This window comes from Chiloscyllium punctatum, chromosome 52, assembly GCF_047496795.1.
Source record: "Chiloscyllium punctatum isolate Juve2018m chromosome 52, sChiPun1.3, whole genome shotgun sequence".
Taxonomy (NCBI): Eukaryota; Metazoa; Chordata; class Chondrichthyes; order Orectolobiformes; family Hemiscylliidae; genus Chiloscyllium; species Chiloscyllium punctatum.
In genome coordinates this window covers 14832789-14849104 of record NC_092790.1, presented here as the reverse complement: position 1 = coordinate 14849104, position 16316 = coordinate 14832789, and the positions used below count along the sequence as shown (strand labels likewise).

The 16316-nt window shown below is 43.8% G+C and overlaps 1 protein-coding gene and 2 long non-coding RNA genes across 11 annotated transcripts in view; 1 reads left to right on the top strand and 2 right to left on the bottom strand.

Annotated features, from left to right (window-relative positions):
* LOC140470724 (histone H2B 1/2-like) overlaps positions 1-16316 on the top strand; it is a 698799-nt gene that overhangs the window by 488982 nt on the left and 193501 nt on the right. Inside the window, exon 4 of one of the 4 annotated variants that reach the window (XR_011956635.1) lies at positions 15223-15240. The exons of the other annotated variants lie outside the window; for them this stretch is intronic. The gene's annotated coding sequence lies outside the window, so the exon portion shown is untranslated. Of the gene's footprint in view, positions 1-15222; positions 15241-16316 lie in introns of those variants that run through there. 4 annotated transcript variants of the gene reach the window in all.
* LOC140470784 (uncharacterized) overlaps positions 1-16316 on the bottom strand; it is a 203025-nt gene that overhangs the window by 65241 nt on the left and 121468 nt on the right. The window lies entirely within an intron of this gene.
* The window catches only part of LOC140470771 (uncharacterized), a 33557-nt gene that overhangs the window by 6878 nt on the left and 10363 nt on the right, over positions 1-16316 (bottom strand). Inside the window, exon 1 of one of the 4 annotated variants that reach the window (XR_011956670.1) lies at positions 7714-7943. The exons of the other annotated variants lie outside the window; for them this stretch is intronic. This is a non-coding gene — a long non-coding RNA (uncharacterized lncRNA). Of the gene's footprint in view, positions 1-7713; positions 7944-16316 lie in introns of those variants that run through there. 4 annotated transcript variants of the gene reach the window in all.

Sequence of the window (16316 nt, the reverse complement as noted above, 5' to 3'; positions counted from 1 at the left end):
AATTGTTTGAATTAGACACACATTGAGCTCAATTTCCAGAAGCAACGTTTCAGACAGAGTCAAATACCACCAAGGAATTACAAACTTTTTATCTCTCTCCATTCTCCATGCACATCACCCCATTTCCAATAAATATTATTATTCACAGCCATATAGTCATAGATTTATACAGCACTGAAACAGACACTTCAGCTGGACTCATCCATGCCAACCAGATATCCTGAACTAATCCAGTCTCATTTGCCAGCACATGGCCCATATCCCTCTCAACCCTTCCTGTTCTTGTATCCATCCAGGTGCCTTTTAAGTGGTGTACTTGTACCAGTCTCCACTAATTTCTCTGGCAGCTCAAATTGCCCTCCAGATCCCTTTTAAAATCTTCCCCTCAAACTCTAACCCTCTCACTCTGGACTCCCCTACCCCAGGGAATAAATGTTGTCTATTTATCCTATCCATAGCGCTCATGATTTTATAAACCTCTATTAGGTTATCTCTCTGAAAACAGCCTTAAGCCTATTCAACCTTTCCCAATACCTCAAATACTCCAACCATGGTACCATCCTTGTAAATCCTTTCTAAACCCTTCAAGTTTTACAATATCTTTCCGATAGGTAGGAGACCAGAATTGCATGCAATATTCCAACAGTGGCCTAACCAATCTCCTGTAAAGCCGCAACATGATCTCCTAACTCCTGTAATCAATTCACTGACCAATAAAGGAAAGCATACCAAACGCCGCCATCATTATCCTATCTGCCTGCAACTCCACTTTCAAGGAGCTATGAACCTACACTCCAAGGTCTCTTTGTTCAGCAACACTCCCTCGGACCTTATTATTAAGTGTATAAGTCTTGCTAAGATTTGCTTTCCCAAAATGCAGCACATCACATTTATCTAAATTAAACTCCATCTGCCACTTCTCAGCCCATTGGCCCATCTGATCAAGATCCTGTTGTAATCCTAGGTAATCTTCTTCGCTGTCCATTACACTTCCAATTTTGGTGTCATCTGCATACTTACTAACTTCACCTCGTGTCAGGTGGGTCAGTGGGCTGAGGAGTGGCAGTTGTAGTTCAGTTTACATACATTTTGAGAAGGCAAACCAAGACACTAATTCCACACTTAATGGTAGGGCACTGGGGAGTGTTGCTGAACGAAGAAACCTCAGTGTGCCAGTGAAGATTTCCTTGAATGTACTCCAACAGGTTTATTTGGAAGCACTAGCTTTCAAAGCACTGTTCCTTCATCAACCGCCTGATGAAGGTGCAGTGCTTCAAAAGCTAGTGTTTCCAAGTAAACCTGTTGGACGAAAGCCTGGTGTTGTCATTTTTCACTTTGTCCACCCGAGTCCAATACTGGCACCTCAAAGTCCATGAAAGTAGTTGCAGATACACAGGGTGGTGAAGAAGGCATTTGGCATGCTTGCCTTCATTGTTCAGAATATTGAGTGGAGGAGTTGGGAGGTCACCTGGTAGCTGTGCAGGAAATTAGTTAATCCACTTTTAGGAGATTGTGTACAATTGTCACCAACCTGCTGCAGGAAGGATGTTGTTAAACTTGAGGTGGTACAGTAAAGATTTACAAGGATAGAGATATACAGTCATACAGCAAAGAAACAGACCCTTTGGCCCACCATGTCCATGATGTTCAACAAACACCAAACTGCATTGGTCCCATTTACCTGCACTTGGCCCCTAGCTGACTGTACCCTGGCTTTTTAGATGCTGTTTAAATGCTGTGCGAGTACCCAACCACCCTCTCAGACAGAACGTTCCAAACTTTACCCACCCTCTGGGTCAAAATATTTTCCTCACATTTCCTCTAAGCTGTTTTCTCCTCAACTTAGTCCCCTCTGGACTTAGACGCATCGGTCACGGGGAGAAAGATTATCTCACTCTACTCTCCCTACATTTCTGATAATTTGGTATTCTTCAGTCAGATCCTCCCTCAGCCTCCTCTGGTCCAAGGAAACAAAACTCAGCTTATCCAGTCTTGTCTCATAACGGTGACTTTCCAACCCACTGCACCCTCTCCAGTACATTCACATCCTTCTGATAGGGTGGCAGCCAGAACTGCACACAGTATTCCATCTGTGGCCTAATCAATGTTCTATAAAGTTGTCGTAAGCATGCCTTGCTTTGAAATTGTACAGCTCAGGTAATAAAGGCCAGCATTGTGTATGCCTTCTTCAGCAGCCTGTCTGCCTGTGCTGTTTCCTTCTGGAATCTATAGAGTTGTATACCAAGGTCCCTTTGTTCCTCAGTACACCCTAGGGACTTACCCTTCATTGTGTAATTCTTTCCCTTATTAGACCTCCTAAAATGCATTATCTCACACTTATCAGGAATATCAGAGCCACTGTTCTGCCGGTGATACTCTCACTGTAGCCTGAGACCAGCCCCCTCACTGTCAACTGTGCTGCCAATTTTCATGTCAAAGTAGAAAGAACAGTACAGCACAGTACAGTCACAGACCCTTTGCCCTCCAAGCCTGCACCAACACATTTTGCACTTCCACACAAATCTCATCTATAAATGTAGTAACTATACCTTCTACATTCACATCCAAGTCGTTAATGTACAAAATGATCAGCAAGTGTCCCAGCACTGATCCCTGTGGGACACCGCTGGTCTCAGGCTTCCAATCACAAACACAACCCATCACCATCACACTTTGCATCCTGTCAGCAAGCTAATTTCAGATCCAGTTTGCTTAAGACTCCAAGGGCCAATCTTAGACCAGTCTTTTATATGGGACTTTGTCAAAGGAGGTGGCCTGTACCTGTCAGAATAGACTGGCCCATATCTGTTAACACAAACTGATCGATAAGTGGAAAGTAGAATTAAACAGCAGGACGTGAGAGACAATGGCAGAAACTAAGCACATCAGCCTGTTCACACACAATAAGATGTAATGATACCATTGAACAAGCCACTCAGAGGACAGTAAAAATAACTCAACCTGTTCCCATTTGAAACAGTTCTAACCAGCAGACCTAAGGTCTGATAAACCAGTAACTTCAGCCACATTAAATGAAAGGGAATTGTGCCAGTAAATGAACAGGCACCAGATCTTCGATACAGCCCATTAATCCCCCAAGACAACTGAGGGGGCAACAGCTAAAGTTATCGTATACTACTCAGTTTCTTAACTGTGTGACTTTACACATTTTAACTAACTTTTCTCAAAGAAATTAAAATTACAAATTTATATCAAAATTAACTGTTTTCTGTTTTTTTTTCATATATAATAAGGACTTTGGGGCATGTAAGAAGAGCAATAGAATTTGATTCGAATTAAATACAATGAATAACAGCATTCAGGATATCCCTCAAGATAAGCTAGACTAACAGAAACCTGTAGGAGTATAGCAAGTAACTCTGGAATGTGAGCAAATTAGGATACATAGAAAGATCCCAAGGCAGAGGGATTACAGTATCTGCTAATCACCTTGAGATCATGTGAACCTGGAGCTGTCCAATGGATGCCCATCATTGATTAGGTGTCTCATAGGATAGGGTATGCAATGTAAGAGGGAGGAGCATATTAATCACGTTGTATGTGATTGTTCACAGAAAGTGTAAAAAAGATACTGTTTTTTTATTGTAAAATCAGAGTGTGCCACGGATCTCTCTTCTGAGGCCAGTCTCAGGGGAAGATCCTTTGGCCCTCTCCCTGCATTAACTGGTTTCTTCTTGAATAAACACCTACCACTTGCCTGAAGCCTGCCTGTCTCCTGAGTCTTTCATGTATCAATCCAGTTTGTCCAAACTGGAAGAATTAGATAGCAGGCCAAGTGTCAGATTGAAACAAATACTGCAATTTAATTCATTTCCACAAAGTGAAAACAGAACACATCTCTTACAAAATGACTGAATAAATACTTTGTTTTCAAGTGGTCCAAAGGGAAATGAAATATTGACATGAAAAGGTACACATTCAGACAGATGCCCAGAGATTATTGGACACAATGAAAAAGCTCTCATAAAGTGGTCTTGTTATAAACATGTGAACAATAAATTCAAAATGCACATTCAGAATATAACTTACAATCATAAACTGTACCACAGAATAAAAGTGGTGGAAATTGTCCAAACTGCTCTATACTGTCAGAGACTGACAATGGTATAAAAAGTCTCACTTTCATTTACAGTACATAGAATTTCTCCAGTGCAGATATAGGTCATTAGGCCCAACCCCCTGCAACAACTCTCCAAAGCGGACCTCACCCAGATGTAAACCCCACCCTATCCCCATAACTCCACGTTTACCATAGTTAACCCACTGACACTGCACATCCTTGAAGACTACAGGACAATTTACCATGGCTAATCCAGCAACCCTGCACATGTTTGGACCATGCAGAGAAACTAGAGCACCCAGAGGAAACTCATGGACACACGGGCAGAATGTGCAAACTGCACACAGGTAATGAAGCATGGTTGGAATTGAATCTGTGTCCCTGGCACCAATGTGCCACCATGCCATCCTGATATGGATGGCAATCGATGAAATCTTATTCATATTGAGCAACAGAGATTTGAAGTAAAAAGAGCTCCTGCAGTTTCTGCAAGTGTCATGTTAAACAGAGACAAATGTGTAAGTACACTCACTTATTCACAGAACACAAACTGACAGGTAAAGATACTTTCAGGTACAGATGCACTCATCCATTCATATGGTTGAAGCTGTCAGGGATAGATTGATCGCACAAACACATTCACATTGCAGAAACAGACAGGTACATTTTGATAATACACTCACATAATCCCAGAGGAAAGTCTGACAGGTATATATTGATAACTACATTCTTACATTCACCTAGAACCTAATGAGGCAGATTGATAACTAACATCACATTGACATAAAAAAAGCTGACAGGTAGAAATTGATAATGACACTTATATTCACATAGCAGAATCTGACAGGGGCAGATAGATAATTGGATTGTCATCTTCACATCACAGAAACTGACAGGGAGAGATAGATAACTAGACAGTCATATTCAAATTGGAGAGACTGATGGACAGATCAATAACTACACTTCCATATTCACAGATCAAAAACTGACAGGTACAGATGGATAGGTGAAAGTGAGGATTGCAGATGCTGGAGATTAGAGTGAGCAGTGTGGTGCTGGAAAAGCACAGCAGGTCAGGAAGCATCCGAGGAGCAGAAGAATTGAGGTAATGGCTAAAAGCCCTTCATCTGTACAAATGGATAACTAAACCATACATTCACAGAGCAGAAACTGACAGGAAAAGATTGACAACCAGACTCATGCATTTATGCTGCAGAAAGCAAAAGGTCCACTTCAATACAGACCCACACATGTTCACTTGGCAGAAGATGGCAGGTAGGAATTGATAACAATGTTCACATTTTAACAATGCTGAAACTGACATAGACAGATTGATAATTAATCACATTCACAGAACAAAAACTGTCGTATTCACATAGCACAAACCAACAGGAATGGGGTGATAACTTCACTCAAGTACGCATGTATGAGAATCTTATTGGGAGAGAGCAATACCTCTACTCGTATATTCAGTGAGTGGAAATCCACAGGTACAGGCAGATAACTTCACTCAAGTATGCACATCGCAGAAGCTGACAGGGAGAGAGTGATAACTGTACTCACATATTCATGTGGCAGAATCTGCGAGTTGCAGATTGATATATAGGCTCTCATTGTAAGTATAAAATGGTTGACCATATTCTCACTGGAGATCTCACCCCTGCTATTGGGGTGGCACGGTGGCTCAGTGATTAGCACTGCTGCCTCACAGCAACAGGGTCCCAGGTTTGATTCCAGCCTTGGGTGACTGTCTGTGTGCAGAAGCTGATATTCAGGGAGTGGAGGGCATTGAGTCCTACCTGTGTCTGTCCAAAGTGGTATCCAGTACATTCAAAGTTGTAGGTAATACATTAAACACATTCTTATGTCAATAGATGACATCTACAGAGTAAAACAAGTCACACTTAAAAAGGTTTGAGTTATAGTCCAGTAACATACTGACATGTAAAGACTGTGAAATAGAGTTTACAAAAATGCTTTACATTCCAGAAACAGACGGGCATAGATTGGTGTCGAGAGTGTGGTGCTGGAAAAGCACAGCCAGTTAGGCAGCATCCAGGAAGCAGGAGAATCAATGTATCGGGCATAAGCCCTTCATTTCGGCGTTTCCGGCATAAACCCTCTCATCCTCAGCATCTGTAGTCCTCACCTCTCCTCGGGGCACAGATTGCAGGAATATTTCTAAGTGGCTGGCAAATAGCGTAACCTATTACTGCTTAGACCAGTGCTTGATGGTTACAGAATAAAACCTCTCGAAGTAACACTAATTGACTATTACACAGAGGACCAGAGTCTGAATGGACAGATATTGATTTAATGCAAAATGTGTAAATAAGGACATGACAGATACAATGTTAAAGTGACATATATAAAGCATGCTAACAGTTGCTGGTTAACAGGTAATCGCATAACACTGAGAAATGGTAGAAGTCCCTACATAGAGTCATAGAGATGTCCAGCATGGAAACAGATCCTTCGGTCCAACCTGTCCATGCCAACTAGATATCCCAACCCAATCTAGTCCCACCTGCCAGCACCCAGCCCATATCCCTCCAAACCTTTCCTATTCGTATACCCATCCAAATATCTCTTAACTGTTGCAATTGTACTAGCTTCCACCACTTCCTCTAGCAGCTCATTCCATACATGTACAGCCCTCTGCCTGAAAATGTTGCCCCTTAGGTCTCTTTTATATCTTTCCCCTCTCACCCTAAACCTATGCCCTCTAATTCTGGACTGCCCAGCTCCAGGGAAAAGACTTTGTCTATTTATCCTATCCTTATCCCTCAGCAACACTCCCTAAGACCTTACCATTAAATGCATAAGTCTTGCTAAGATTTGCTTTCCCAAAATGCAGCACCTTGCATTTATCTGAATTAAACTCCATCTGCCACTTCTTAGCACATTGGCCCATCTGCTCCAGATCCTGTTGGATTTCTGAGGTCACCCTCTTCGCTGTCAACTATACCTCCAATTTTGGTGTCATCTGCAAACTTACTAACTGTATCTCTTATGCTCACATCCAAATCAGTTATGAAAATGACAAAAAGTAGAGGACCCAGCACCGATCGTGTGGCACGCCATGGTTCACAGGCCTCCAGTTCTCAGAAATATATTAATCCCACATTCAAGACGTGACTCAAGAAAAATATGACATAGAAACTTTTTTCTTTTCATTTCTCTTCAACTCCGTGCAATTCAGAATGAAACCAAAAGAAAAATGCTAGAAAATCTCCGCAGGTCTGGCAGCATCTGTAAGGAGAGAAAAGAGCTGACGTTTCGAGTCGAACTGACCCTTTGTCAAAGCTAAAGAAAAAAGGGAGAAATAGGGAGGTATTTATACTAGGCTGAGAGAAGGTGAGTCATGGCTCCAGAAGCAAAGGTAGCAATAAAGACCTGATAATGTCAGTGCATCGAGAGATTAGGAGCTGTGAATGACCAAAGCTGAAGCCAGTTCCATGTGACACAATTTGTGGGGGATGGGTGAAGCAAATTGGAAAACCGGGCAGAAGGGTAGCAAAGAGGGAAGAGGAGAGGAAAAAGGTGATGAAAGAGTGGGGAGCGAGACAATCAAGAAATAAGAGGTACAGAACAGTGAACAAAATCAAAAAAAGATAAATTAGATTACTTACAGTGTGGAAACAAGTCCACACCGACCCTCCGATGAGCAACCACCCTTACGTTTAGCCCTTCACCTAACACTACGGGTATTCATCAGGTATTCCTGATGAAGGGCTTTTGACCGAAACGTCCATTTCGCTGCTCCTTGGATGCTGTCTGAACTGCTGTGCTCTTCCAGCACCACGATCCAGAATCTGGTTTCCAGCATCTGCAGTCATTGTTTTTACCTTTTCTCCCCAAAGCTGATTGTTCCTGACCAGAGGAGCGCATGCGTGAGACCCCCCCCCCCCCCCCACCAAAAGCGCTGCCATTGAGGAGCATTTACTCAGTGAGTACAAGAGGTTTGTTTGAAACAGACCGCAATGGAGAGATCAGCGCCCAGGGAAGGGAGGGAACAGCAGGCTCCTTCCAGCAGCACATCGGGATGGGAGCCTGGGACACAGAGGGGGCTCCGAGACCGGGATTGATTCGGGGTGAGTTCAGGGAGAACCGGGGGCTGTTTGTAAGAGGCCGAGCGGAGCAGGAACTGGTCCCGGAACTTGGAGTGAGCGGGCTGGGGGGAAGAGAGAGGCCTTTCTCGGGCTGTGTGTGGGCCTGCTGAGGGAGGCAGAGCGGGAAGAAGCTGCTGTGGGACATTCTGGTGGTTTACAATCCTCTGAACTCTGTTGAGATTTCATTGTTTCTCACTGTTTGTTGAGGTTGTGTAGTCATTAGCGGAATCGCAGACCGAACGTAGGAATGGGATACTCCTGTAAAAGGAGTGTGTCTTGGGGGGTGAAAAAAAGATATAGCGCCGTTTTTCCTCTCTCCAACTGGTAGTGTTTTGGGAGGTGTTGCATAGAGCCATTTGCCGAATCCATCAGGAAGGATGCGAGCCTGAGAGGGGTGACTATTCCTGGCAGCGGGGGCCTGCAGGTTAAGGCCTCCCTGTACATGGATGACGTCGCTGTTTTCTGCTCGGATCCGCTGTCCGTGCACAGACTCGTGTGCATCTGCGACCAGTTCGAACGGGCCTCGGGGGCCAAGGTAAACCGAGGCAAGAGCGAGGCCATGCTCTTCGGGAACTGGGCCGACCAATCCTCTATCCCCTTCACCGTCAGGACTGACCACCTGAAGGTGCTGGGTATTTGGTTCGGGGGGGCTGGGGCGTGCGCCAAGACCTGGGAGGAGCGGATCAGGAAGATGAGACAGAAACTAGGCAGATGGGGGCAACGGTCGCTCTCCATCGCGGGAAAAAACCTGGTCATCAGGTGTGAGGTACTCTCAGTATTGCTATATGTGGCACAGGTCTGGCCTATCCCCAGGACCTGTGCCGCCGCAGTCACCCGGGCCATCTTCCAATTCATTTGGAGATCAAAGATGGACCGGGTCCGAAGAGACTCTATGTACAAAGACCGGTGCAATGGGGGAAAAAACACGCCCAATGCCACCCTCACCCTGATGGCCACCTTTGTGTGTGGCTGCATCAAGCTGTGCGTGGATCCCCGGTACGCAAACACCAAGTGTCACTACGTACTGAGGTTCTACCTGTCCCCGGTGTTGCGAAGGATGGGCCTGGCCTCACTGCCGCGGAACGCTCCGAGTAGTTGGTCCGTTCCGTATCACCTGTCCTTCGTGGAGAAATTTATGAGGAAAAACACCTTTGACCACAAGTCCATCAGGAAGTGGTCAGCACGTAGCGTCCTTGAGACCCTTCGGGAAAAGGAGAGGGCGGATCCTGTCGAGCGGTTCCCTGAGCAGACTGTCAAAGCCATTTGGCAGAATGCCTCATCGCCAGAACTTTCCAACAAGCACCAAGACGTGGCTTGGCTGGTGGTGAGAAGGGCTCTGCCTGTGAGATCCTTTATGCACGCCCGGACTCTCTGCCGCACCGCACGCTGCCCTCGAAGTGGCTGCGGGGGGGACGAGACTGTCACACACCTCCTTCTGGAATGTGCCTATGCAGAGGAAGTCTGGAGAGGAATGCAGTGGTGCTTGTCGAGGTTCGTCCCGAGCAGCGCCGTGACGCGGGACTCCGTGCTCTACGGCTTGTTCCCCGGGACTCACACCGAGACGAACATTAACTGCGCCTGGAGGATCATCAACTCGGTGAAGGACGCTCTCTGGGCGGTCCGAAACCTGTTGATCTTCCAGCTGAAGGAGTTGACCCCGACCGAGTGTTGCAGACTGGCACATTCCAAGGTCCAAGACTACGTGTTGAGGGACGCGCTGAAGCTTGGGGCAGCTGCCGCCAAGGCGCGGTGGGGAAAGACCACTGTGTAAGATCGGCCTGCCGAAAGAAGAACAGGGGGCCCATACAGACGTTTTTTTGGGCTCTGCTGATGCCTCAGCCAAATATATGTATATATACAAGATTGAAAAAATGCACAGGATTGTAAAGGACAAGAATAAAGTCGAATCTGTGTTTGTAAATATGGACATATGTATGGCATGATCCAATGTACAGACCATCAAATCATTTATGAATAAAGTATATTTTTGAAATAAAAAAAAAGGGAGTTGGATATTGAACTCATTCCGGTGGTGAGTCGTCCCATTCACGGAGCTGTGCAGTTGTTGCTCAGTTTCTCCATCTCACTCAATTGGTATCGAATCATATGAAAAACAAACACAATCTCCAGACAAACAGCAGCTCAGTACAACAATGGAATCCGATCCGTGGTTCTGGTTAAGTTGCTGGCTTATCCTAACGAATATGCAATGAATGTGACATTGATCAATATTGCCAGACTCGCTTCACGGTGATTAACGGGTGGTGTCTCTCTATTTTCCTCCAGACAAATACCTGAGGGACTAAGACACTGTGATACTTCCTCAGTTCATAGCGAAGTGTGACCAGCTGCCTCGAGCAAACAGCAGGTATGTAGCCCAGTGACATTTACACCAGTTTTGAAGATACTCAACTGAATCCTCATCCGAAATAGACAGTCGGGAACAACATTAAAATCTGCATTTAATAAGAACATTTTCTACATTGAAGATAAACAAATAGATCACACTGTTACATAGTTTCAACAACCATCTGTGAGGTAGCTGCTAACTACAGAGATGGAGGGAAACTGTGCTCATCAACAGTTTTTCTCTCTCTCCATTCTCAGTGCACATCACCCCCATTTCCAATCAGTGTTATTATTCACAGCCATCGCATCATAGAGATGTACAGCACGGAAACAGATCCTTCAGTCCAATTCGTCCATGCCAATCAGATATCCCAACCCAATCTAGTCCCATTTGCCAGGACATGTCCCATGTCCCTGTAAACCCTTCCTATTCACATACCCATTCAGGTGCCTTTTTAAATGTTGTAGTTGTACCAGCCTCCACCACTTATCCATGCTGTTCATGATTTTATGAACCTCTGTAAAGGCCCCTCTCCAGGGAAAACAGCTCCAGCCTATTCAGCCACTAACTCAAATCCTCCAACCCAGATGAAGCACATTTATATGGAGTTTATCTGTGACTGAGAAGGACAGCATTAATCTTTTACTGAATAGTCATCACTGACAGAGGTGACAATTATATAATGTGATTTCCAAACAATGTCTCACTCCTAAATGATCTCCTAGTGGTAGCTCATGCGCTACTCACAACATCTCCCTCCAAAACCCACTGGCAATACAACTTCGTACGCTTCTGCCCATTTCTCATCAGCGTGAATAAGTGATGGTCTCCATTTTCTCAGGGATATATTCAGATTCTTTTTCTGTGTTGGCCTTTTGGTACAATTGCTTTAATTTTTCACCTTTCTGCTGTAACTTGCTTAATTTATCTCAGCTGTTTCTTCCCAGTTTGTTTCAACCATCTAATCAAACAGGGTCTCTGCTAATTTTACTTCAACTTTCTTATCTGTACTCTTTGGTCTCTCCTGTTTCAACTGGTGACTTTGTCACCACACAGTCAGGAAAATTCCCAGGATATATCTCCAGCAAAATTCAGTTGCCTGAGTTTTCACTGGCTTTTCAACAACAGTAGGTAGCACTCCTTCCGGTGAATCAACAATATCATTAGAAAGGACACATTGTATTCCCAAAACTGAGAGTTTGTCCAAAGCACCGACCACAACTTCTCCACTCTTCACTGGACACTCACAATTCAGGATTTCTTGTCTCAACATGAAGTCCCGTTACTAGTACCTTTTCTGGCAGTATTCCTTCAGAAATACATGTCTCCTTATCTTTCAGTATCACAGATTGAGAGGATCTTTGTATCTCTTAATATTATAACCACTTTACCTGATCCTCCTTGACGATGCGAGTGACCATTACCTTTAGACGTGGATGGTTTAAGAAGACCTGGCACCTCTGACCAGCTTGTATGTTCTGGTGCAGCTTACGAGCCTCCATTGTGGTTTCTGTTACCACCCCAACGAAACTCACTGGCTTATCATGTTTCCTACATCTGGTTTCCCAGTGTTTTTCCTAACCCACCAACACTGATTTCTCATAGGCTACTTTATTGCAGGGAAAACACCAGAGCTTTTAACTTCTCTTTCCCCTTCAAGGGTTTCCTTTTTACCCTGTGATAAGTCATCCTTACGACCTTCACTGAGATCTATCATTTCCTTTCCGTGTGAGGATTTCTCTTATCCTCAACTTCCATCTCTCATGGATTGAAATTGGTTTGAGAAGCCAAACTTTGATCAACTCGTAACCATCAGCCGTTTCAACTGCCAATCTTGCTGTTTTAACTCTGTTCTTCCACATGAGTTCTCACTACTTCAGGAAGTGAATTTTTGAACTCCTGTCTAAATGCCAATTTCTAAAGTTCAAACTCCCTCTCTTTCTTCCTTTCCTTTCTCTCCTTTTCTTTCTCTCCTCGCTCTTTCTTCTGCATTTAATCATAATGCAAAAAATTTCATTTTTGATGCCCTGTCCTTGTCATTCGCCTCTAACTCAAGTTGCTGCATTTTTGATGGAATGTTAGCCATCTCTGAAGATTCTGCTGGTGTTTCCAACAGATGTAAATGCTAAGATACTGCTGTAATTATCTCTCCTTTCCTTATGGAAGGACACAGACTCAATCCCAGACTGTTGCTATTTCCAGCAGCTAAACCTTAATCACCTTTTGTAAAAGGCTCAAAATCACTTCTTCCACCTGCAGAAAACTCTTGATGACTGAAAGAGCCATTACTCTCCTAAGCATTGTTTAAACCAACTGAATTCAAAACCCGGAACAAAAGACACTAACACCTACCACTCGCTGCCTGAGAGTCCAACAACCCTAATCCCAAATCAGAACTATAGAACAAATCCTGCAAAGAGCCCCCTAACTGGTATGGATCAGGCCAGATCCACTCAAAACATTTCAATTACCACGGACCCTAACTTTACAAGTTGTTTTAAACAGGTGTAACTCGGATATTCCAGGAGTGATGTAGCTGGTCAAACCACATACTTTTAAACAAAACAGAACTGATTTACAAGATTTTCAAATGAAACACCAACAAATGCTCCTATGCCTTAAAAGAGAACAGAATACTAAATAACTTTAACCTATCCGAAAACCCTACAGATTATACCAACTTAATGATGCTGTTCCCAATACTTGCAACAATCCCCACAAACACCCTTTGGCACAAAAAGATAAAATCAAACACAGGGTCTTACAGGAGAGATGTCAGAGAGAGGAGTACCATCATGGACCTGCTTCTTTGGGTTCAGCAGCTTTTTCAACTGCCTGACTGCTTTCAGTCAATAGCCAGACAGTCAAAAACCAAATCAAACCAGAGAAAAGCTGAGCTGGGAAAACTGGGACACTCCCCTTTCATTGTACAAGTGTTCTTTTTAAAAATGTGGAAGACTTTTGCCTGAGGCATTACCTCTTAGCTATAATCAAAATGTCCCTAAAACCCATCAAGTCAGACTTTTCGGAGCCTGTGTCTTTTACAGGCTTGTTAAAGGAGCAGCATCATCACAGCAGACTGGTTCAAAAAGTAAAAGCTGTGGGATACAGGGTAATGTGGTGAATTGGATGCAAAGTTGGCTTAGTAACAGGAAACAAATGGTAATGGTTGATGGCTGCTCTTGTGAATGGAAAGTTGTTTCAAGTGGTGCTCTGCATGGCTCAGTGTTGGGACCTCTGCTGTTTGTTTTATACATGAAGGATTTGGAGTTGAATGTGGTGGGCAGATTTGTGAAATTTGCAGGTGACACAAAAATTGACCATTTAGTGGATTGTGTAGAGGATAGGTGTCAGCTCCAAAAGTATTATAGATGGTTTGGTGGAGTGGGCAGGAAAGTGGCAGATGGAGTTCAGCTCTGATAAGTGTCAGGGAATACATTTTGGGAAATCAAACAGGAAATGGGAATAGACAATAAATGGGAATATACTGAGGGGGCAGGGTAAGTGAGAGATCTTGGTGTCCAAGTGCATGGGTCCCTAAGGGTAGATGGGGATGTAAAGAAGGCACGTGGAATACTCTCCTTGAGCAGAGGGATGGAATACAAAATAGTGATATAACAATGAAACTGGATAAGGCACTGGTGAGGCTACAACTGGAGTATTGTGTGCAGTCGGGTCACCACATCATTGTTCTGGAGAGAGTGCAGAGGAGATTTACGAGAATGTTGCCAGAACTGGTGAATTGTAGCTATCGGGAGAGGTTGGGGTTATATTCTTTGGAACAGGGGTGCCATGATTAAGGAATATTAAATAATGAATACTAAATAGTGAGCTACTAATGAATGAGTAGAACTCCGAAAGCTCGTGCTTCCAAATAAACCTGTTGAACTATAAGCTGGTGTTGTGTGATTTTTCACAAAATAGTGAGAGGGAGAGATTAGAGTACACAGGAGGAAATTGTTTCCTTTGGCAGAGAGCTCAAACACCAGGGATCATTGATTCAAACAAAGTGGTGTAGGATTACATGATATATGAGGAAAATGTTTTTTATGCATAGAGTAGTGGGTATCTGGAATTTGCTGCCTGATTTGGTGGTGCAGGCAGAGACCATAAACTCTTTTAAACAAAAATCCCTGGAACTGCACCTCCAGTTCCATTAATTGCAAGGCTACAGGCTGCAGCAAGAAGATGGGATGAGAAAGGACCTCTGGGGGTCTTTGGGTTGGCACAGACAAGATGGGCTGAATAGCCCCCTCTGATTCTTATGATTCAATAGTTACCAATCGGACCCTGTCAGTCCCTGCTGTGTGAATATGTAAATATATTGACCATATAATGAATGTTACAGTTTGATAACTACACTCACACATTCACCAAGCAGGAACTGACAGGTATAGATCAATAACTAAACTTACATATCCACTTGCATCAGGTAGGCCCCATTTATGGAGCTGTATGGGTGTTGTTTCGTTTCTGGTTGTCATTCCTTGGGGGCTTAGAATTTTAAAAAATGGACAAGGAGCAGCTCAGGGCAGGAGTGGAATCAGACCTGTGGTTCTGTTTAAATTGCTGGCTTTAAATAAAAAAACCCTGAATGATGAGGAACTGAATGTTACATTGATGTTGCCAATCAAAACTGATGTTGAATTACAGGAGGTATCTCTTCTGTCTTCCTCCAGGCAAGTACTCAAAGGACCAGGACAATGTAATCTTCCCTCGGTACAGAGCCAAGTGTGATCAGCTGCTTCGAACAAACAGCAGGTATGTTACTGCTGTCAGAGCAAAGAACATCCTTTCCACAGTCACGGAGTGGATTGAGTCAGGTTCAAATTGAGCTCCATTCCCAGAGAGATATGTTCAAAACAAGAGTCAAACACCACCGAGGAAAGGGAAGTTTATATTTTTTAATCTATATTCTAAATGCATCCTACCCAGTTTCAATCAACTTGAATGAATCCTCATCCAAAATATACACTGCATTAAAATCTGAACATCGAACAGTACAGGACAGGAAAGGGTCCTTCAACCCACAATGTTGTGCCGAACATGCTGCCAAAATGCAATTAATCTCTTCTGCCTGGCCTAGGTCCATAACCCTCCATTTCTCACATATTCATTTGCTTACCTAAAAGTCCTTTCAATACCCTTATTGCATTTTCCTCCATCTCCACCCCTGGCAGTGTGGTCCACTGCTACCACTCTCTTTGTTTAAGAATAAAACTGCCCCTTATGTCTCATAGAGTCATAGAGGTGTACAGCATGGAAACAGACCCTTTGCTCCAACCCATCCATCCCAACCAGATATCCCGACCCAATCTAGTCCCACCTGCCAGCACCCGGCCCATATCCCTCCAAACCCTTCCTATTCATATACCCATCCAAACGCCTCTTAAATGTTGCAATTGTACCAGTCTCCACCACTTCCTCTGGCAGCTCATTCCATACCCGCACGACACTCTGTGTGAAAAAGTTGTTCCCTAAGTCTCTTTTAAATCTTTCCCTCTTAAGTATACTCCCACTTCCTTTATACTCTTCTCAGGATTCATTCGATCTATCCTGTCTATACCTGACATATGCTTCCTTTCTTTTCTTAACCAACCCCTCAATTTAACTAGTCATCCAGCATTCCCTATACCTACCAGCCTTCCCTTTCACCCTGACAGGAATATACTTTCTCTGGATTCTCATTTTCTCATTTCTGAAGGCTTCCCATTTTCCAGCCATCCCTTTACCTGCCTCCAATCAGCTTTCGAAAGTTCTTGCCTAATACTGT